Source organism: Marmota flaviventris, chromosome 1 (genome assembly GCF_047511675.1).
Source record: "Marmota flaviventris isolate mMarFla1 chromosome 1, mMarFla1.hap1, whole genome shotgun sequence".
Lineage (NCBI taxonomy): Eukaryota > Metazoa > Chordata > Mammalia > Rodentia > Sciuridae > Marmota > Marmota flaviventris.
In genome coordinates, this window is record NC_092498.1 from 207,145,579 (window position 1) to 207,152,386 (window position 6,808).

Sequence of the window (6,808 nt, forward strand, 5' to 3'; positions counted from 1 at the left end):
GGACATATGTTGATACAATACAAAAATGTAGCCCATGGCTTTTTAAAGAGGAATTGTTAAAAATATCACAATGGGACCATCATGCGATCCTGTAGAAAGATTTTTTCTTCAACAAGAAAAAGATGGCTAGTTCTGTTTACTATACTTCTCTAAGATCTTGGTTTTTACAGACATCTGATTAATTTACAAAGCTAAAGTGTTAAAATATCAACCACTAAATATAAAATCAAGTACTCTTACTTATTAAGTTACATAAAGTAATATATTTAAACATTATGTGTTTTCATAAATTGGTAAATGGAAAAAAATGTTTAATATTGCTTTGGTCTGTGTCTTTGCTGAAACAAGGTTACTAAGTGTTAAGATTCTATCAGGCGTAATTTATATACAAAAAGTATAAGAAGTTTCAGTTGGGTTTCAATTATAGTATTATAGTACCATAAAAAAAAAACATGAAAGTATTTCATCTTATTAAAGTGGAGTAATTTGTCTAAATCAGAAATTTTATAAGAGTTGTTTCAGAATGTGAATTTATAAAAAGGGTTAATGGCTAGAAAAGAGATATTAAAAGATTGAAGATGTGAAAATATTTTAATATGGAAGGTTAAAAGAAAAAGAAATGTTTCTAGATGAGATAATCTCTGTGTGGTAAAGTAAAAAGTTGTAAAATGCCATTTAAAAAGATTTTGAGGAAACTAGACTTACTTTAAAAGCTTGAGAAAGGAAGAAAGAAGAAAAAGGTATTTGTACATGGCAGATTGAGACAAAGCTTCTTAATGGAGTAAAAAAAAAAAAGCCTTTAGTTGAAGGGCAGCAATGTAAACTAACATTAAGCGATTTAAACAAAATCTAAGCCTCGTTTAAAAGAGTGAAGCTGTAGGTGGTGAAAAAGTACATTTAAATGTACAGTATAGATGATAATTGGAAGGCTTTAAAAGGTTAAATTGAAGGTGGTTGAGATACCTTCATGGCAGAAAAAAGAAAAAGAGATACAAAAGATTCAAGATGTGGAAATATATTTTAATATGGAAGGTTAAAAGAAAAACAAATGTTTCTAGATGAGATAATCTTTGTGTGGTCAAGTAAAAAGTTGTAAAATGTCTAAGTAAGTTACAAAAGGCTTTAAAAGGTTAAATTGAAGGTGGTTAAGATGCCGTCATGACGGAGGAAAGATTGTGTCATTCGAAGCCTAGTTAATCTTAAAAGCATTACTTAAAAAAAACTATGAAAATGGGAAGATAATAGGATAAAAGATATTTAGATAAAGAAGATTAAAAATTTGAAGTGGAAAACTTTAAGACAGAAGTACAGAAAGGTAAAAAAAAGATAGAGAAGATGTAGGAAGACAAGAATTTTAAACCCACAAAATAGGAAACAAAAAAAAAATAGGAGGAAAAAAAAGCAACTAAGGGTGTATGTACAAACCTTAAAAAAAAAAAAAACTAGAAGATAGAAACAAGATAAAAATGGTTAAAAATGTCAAATAAAGGTATTTCAGATAAAAAATACAAAAAGCTAAGACAACTATTAGATACAGACATTCAAGATAGAAAAAGGTAGAAGAGAGAAGTTTAAAGTCAAATATTGGATAAAATAGAAGAACAAGGAGATTATTAGTAATTTTTTCAAAAAGCCCATCAACTTTAATTTCTGGTGGTTCAAAAATTAGAAGTCTCAGATGAGGGTGTTAAATTTTTTTTTTAAAGAGAGAGAGAGAGAATTTTAATATTCATTTTTTTTTTTTTTTTTTTTTTTTTTTTAGTTCTCGGCTGACACAACATCTTTGTATGTGGTGCTGAGGATCGAACCCGGGCCGCACGCATGCCAGGTGAGCGCACTACCGCTTGAGCCACATCCCCAGCCCCAGAGGGTGTTAAAATTTATAGACAAGAGCCAATTTAGAAAACGTTAAACTAAAAGGAAATTGGTTTAAAACCACATCAAAAAATTAGAAGGACTAAAGTAATTCTAAAAACTAAGGCAAAATGCTTTTGGAAGACTTGAATTTAAAAGGATCTTTAAATTTCCAAAGGATGCATATAGGATATTTTGGAACATTATCCCTGAAGAAAAATCAGTTAATGTTTTACTTAACAGGAATCCCATACAATCCACAAGGACAAAGCATAGTTGAAAGTGCTCATCAAACTATTAAAACGTACTTATTAAAGCAAAAAGAGGGAATTGGAAAGGGGTATATATCCCCCAAAGATAAACTTAAAATAACGCTTTTTACTCTAAACTTTTAAAATTTGGATTCATCAGGGCTTAGTGCTGCAGAAAGATATATGTATCCAAAAAATGTACATAAGCCTAAGGTACTTTGGAAAGATATTCTAACAGGACAATGGAAAGGTCCTGACCCAGTGATTGTCTGGAGTCGGAGGTTCTGTTTGTGTGTTTCCACAGGGAGAACAGCAACCGATTTGGATTCCAGAGAGACTAACCAAAGCAATTCTACAGACCAAAAAGATGATGATTTGACTCAAAGCCATAACAGCTGATATCCAGAGCTCCAGCTTGGCTATTCTTACATCTGCGACAATGATTAACCAGGATGCTTTTTTTCAATATCTATTTTATTATTGCCTTTTCCCACATCATAAAGTTCTATTTTATTTTTTGAGCTCATACAAACCTAGGTTAATGTTTTTCTGATCAGTTTTATTTTTTGACTGTGGAGTTTTTAAACATTGCAATGGAGATTTCACCTAGGTAAAGCTACAAGGCCTTTACTATTGTCTTATATGTTGTACGTTTGTGTGCACTCTTGTGTTTTGTGTTGTATGTCTGTGTGTGCGTATGTCCATATTTCATATATGAGGAGCGCTCTTGAAAAAATGGATCTGAATTTTTTTTATTCACATGATTTAAATGGTTTAATTTAAATTAGGTAAACAGCTGTTAAGGATTGTTTTTAAAGGAGGTTAACAGATCTGTTTGTTTACTTTCACCTTTCCTTTTCATTATATTTAATAATTCTTTTCAGGATAATGTCTCTTTAGCATCTTTGCCAGAATTCCTATCTTCATCCCAGTGCTGGTGAAGACTAAGATAAAGCCAAACTACAGCTTCTATGATAGCTATCACAGTAAACTGTATAAACTGATGCATCAATGAATATAACTCAACAATCAAGGAGTTGACTTACTTTGGGAGGAAACGGACATATTGATAGATTCCTCCGCTTTGAACTGCTTGCAGAACTTGCCTGGACTATGTATCACTTGTATACATTGTGAACTATCCTTTGGTGCAGCGAATTGTGGTAGTGCTGGCATATCTTTGCTGATGGTGTCACCAGTGATGCAATTTTTCCAAATGAGCTGTCAATTGGCTTGGTGTCGTGGCATTTCTGTATCCTCCTCCCTTCTGCTAGTGATGGTCTAAAATTTGGGGGCCAACAGAGGTGAGGCAAAGAACCTCACCCCCCCACTGGCACCAAGGCCAAATTTGGGGGCCAACAGAGGTGAGGCAAAGAACCTCACCCCCCCCCCCACTGGTGCATAGGCCTATCCACAAGTATGGCTGTATGCTGGACCGGTAGTCAGTGATGGGTATGGTCCAATTGCAGTGGTATCAACCTAAGACAGGAGGCTGACGCCTAGAGGTCAGTTCATCCCATGACGGGTAAGAACCATATGTTGAATTGGACAACCTACCAGGCATGGTCCCTAAGCCACATTGCTTGTTGTTTAATTAATCAGAAGGGGGGAGATGCTGAGAGCCATAGCTAAGTAGGTACGACACATGGCAATTTCCTTGTCAGCCTACCCCATGTTGCTTAGAGGAAGGACTCTCCATTGTGGACCCAGGTCATTTGCAGTGACTTTGCATGAAAGGTGACCTTGCTCAAGGACCAGGGCGGATCCGGGTTTAGGGTGGATCAGGGTTTAGGGCGATCCGGGTTTAGGGCGGTTCCAGGTTTAAGGTGACTCCTGCTGGGAATAGGGAGTATCCTGCTGCCTCAGGCGCCTTGAGTTCCCGTTGAGTTCTTGCGGGATTCAGAGAGTATTTGGGATTCAGAGCCCGGTGGAGAGTGTGGATTTTCCCCAGAATGTGCTTGTAGAATGCCAGTGTGAGTTCGGGAATAAAGAATTGCTGTTTGAATCTACAAGGCTGTGAGTGGCTCGTGATTTTGTGCCCAGCCAGACTGCAGCAAAAAGAAATGGGGCTGGAGATACAGCTGAGTAGTAAAGCACTTACTTAGAAAGTGTGAAGCCCTAGGTTCAATGCCCAGAATGGCTAAATAAATAAATAAAAAGAAAAGAAAAAAAGTCTCCTTGAGAGTCCTGAACTAGTCTGTATGCCTGACACAGCAATTTGATTTTCCAATTAGAGAGAATTGCTATCCCACTGGAAAAAAAATTTCTTATCAGTAGTTGATCTGTTTTACAAAAAATGTACTTGAACACAATATTTTCAATGATTCCAATAAAAATTTTTTAAAAGAAAAAGCTAATATGTTAATCTGTAATTTGCTTGAAACCTTTAAGAAACTCTAAAAAAGTGTGCTAAGAAATGGGGTTTGAAGAAAATATACATCTACTGCCATATCATAGGCATGTACAAATATGAAAAAATCAATCTCACCATTATGTGTAATTATGATGAAGCGATAAGACAGAAAAATATGCAAGACTGTGAAAAATATAAAATCCACGTAAAAATGTCATTTTTCCCTGAAAAGAAACCCACACATGTATACATGTACACATATCTGTATTATATATAAATAAGAGGGTAGCATAACCCATCATGTGAGGTCAGTAGGATGTTGGCAACAATGAACAAATTCATTCTTCAGTGGCCCATTAGCCACAAATATTGAAAAACAACATACAGTCTAAGACTTGTCACATATTAGAAATAAAATTCAATTTACTTTTGATCCAACATAGTTCAAAGTGTCAGAGGGCTCACTATTTGATTTGATTAAGAGTATACTACCTAGGAAATTCAGATAGCACAGCCTAAACAAAACTTGCACAAGTGTTTCATCTCAATCTTTATTTTCAAGAATACAAATCAGAGGGTTAGGGATATAGCTCAGTTGGTAGAGTGCTTGCCTCACATGCACAAGGCCCTGGGTTCAATCCCCAGCACCACACACATACACTCAAATACACATCAGAAACACACAGTGCAGTGATCTACTTTAAGAATAAATTACTGGGCTGGGGTTGTGGCTCAGTGGTACAGCATTTGCCTTGCATGTGTGAGGCCCTGGGTTCGATCCTCAGCACCACATAAATAAATAAAAATAAAGATATTGTGTCCATCTACAACATTTTACACACACTAATTCTAATTAGGTATACATGACAGCATAATGAATTTTGATTCATTTATACACAAATGGAGCACAACTTTTCACTTCTCTGGTTATACATGATATAGATTCGCACCATATGAACGGTCATACATGTACCTAGGGTAATGATGTTCATCTCATCATCTTTCCTGCCTCCATCCCCCTACCCTTCCATTCCTCCCCTTTGACCAAAGAGCCTCCATCCCCCCCATCCCATTATGGATCACCATCCAATTATCAGAGAGAACATTCAGCCTTTGGTTTTTTGGGGGATTGGCTTCCTTCACTCAGTATAATTCTCCAACTCCATTCATTTACCTACAAATGCCATAATTTTATTCTTTTAATGCAGAGTAATATTCCACTGTGTATATATACCACAGTTTCTTTTACCCATTCCTCTGTTGAAAGGCATCTAGGTTGGTTCCAAGTTTAGTTTTTGTGAATTGAGCTGCTATGAACATTGATGTGGCTGTGTCACTATAGTATGCTGATTTTTAAGTCCTCTGGGTACAGATTGAGGAGTAGAATAGCTGGGTCAAATGGTGGTTTCATTCCAAGTTTTCTAAGGACTCTCCATACTGCTTTCCATAGTGGTTGCACCAATTTTTAGTGCCACCAACACTGTATGAGAGTATCTTTTTCAACACATCCTTGACAAAACTTATTTTTTAAAAAAAAGAATACAAGCAATAATATTTTTTTGAGAGAGAATTTTTTTTAATATTTATTTTTTAGTTTTTCGGCAGACACATCTTTGTTTGTATGTGGTGCTGAGGATCGAACCCGGGCTGCACGCATGCCAGGCGAGTGCGCTACCGCTTGAGCCACATCCCTAGCCCCTATTGCTTGTATTCTTGACAATTGCCATTCTGACTGGAGTGAGATGAAATCTGTTTTGATTTTCATTTCTCTAATTATTAGAGAATCTGAACATTTTTTTCATATACTTGTTTTTTTTTTTAAAGAGAGAGTGAGAGAAAGAGAGAGAATTTTTTAATATTTATTTTTTTAGTTCTCGGCGGACACAACATCTTTGTTTGTATGTGGTGCTGAGGATGGAACCCGGGCTGCACACATGCCAGGCGAGCGCGCTACCACTTGAGGCATATCCCCATCCCTCATATACTTGTTGATCTATTGTATATCTTCTTCTAAAAAGCATTTGTTCAGTTTCTTAGCCCACTTATTGATTGGGTTGTTTATTTTTTTGATGTTAAGTTTCTTTGAGTTCTTTGTACATCCTGGAGATTAGCACTCTATCTGATGTGTGAGTAGTAGTTCTCCCACTCTGTGGGCAATCTCTGCACATTATTGATTGTTTCCTTTGCTGAGAAGAAGCTTTTTAGTTTAAATCTATCCCATTTATTAATTCTTGATTTGATTTATTAATAAATAAAAGGAAGTCAGAGCCTAATTGACATGATGAAGATTTGGGCCTATATTTTCTTCTATTAGGTGCAGGGTCTCTGGTCTAATTCCTAGGTCTTGATC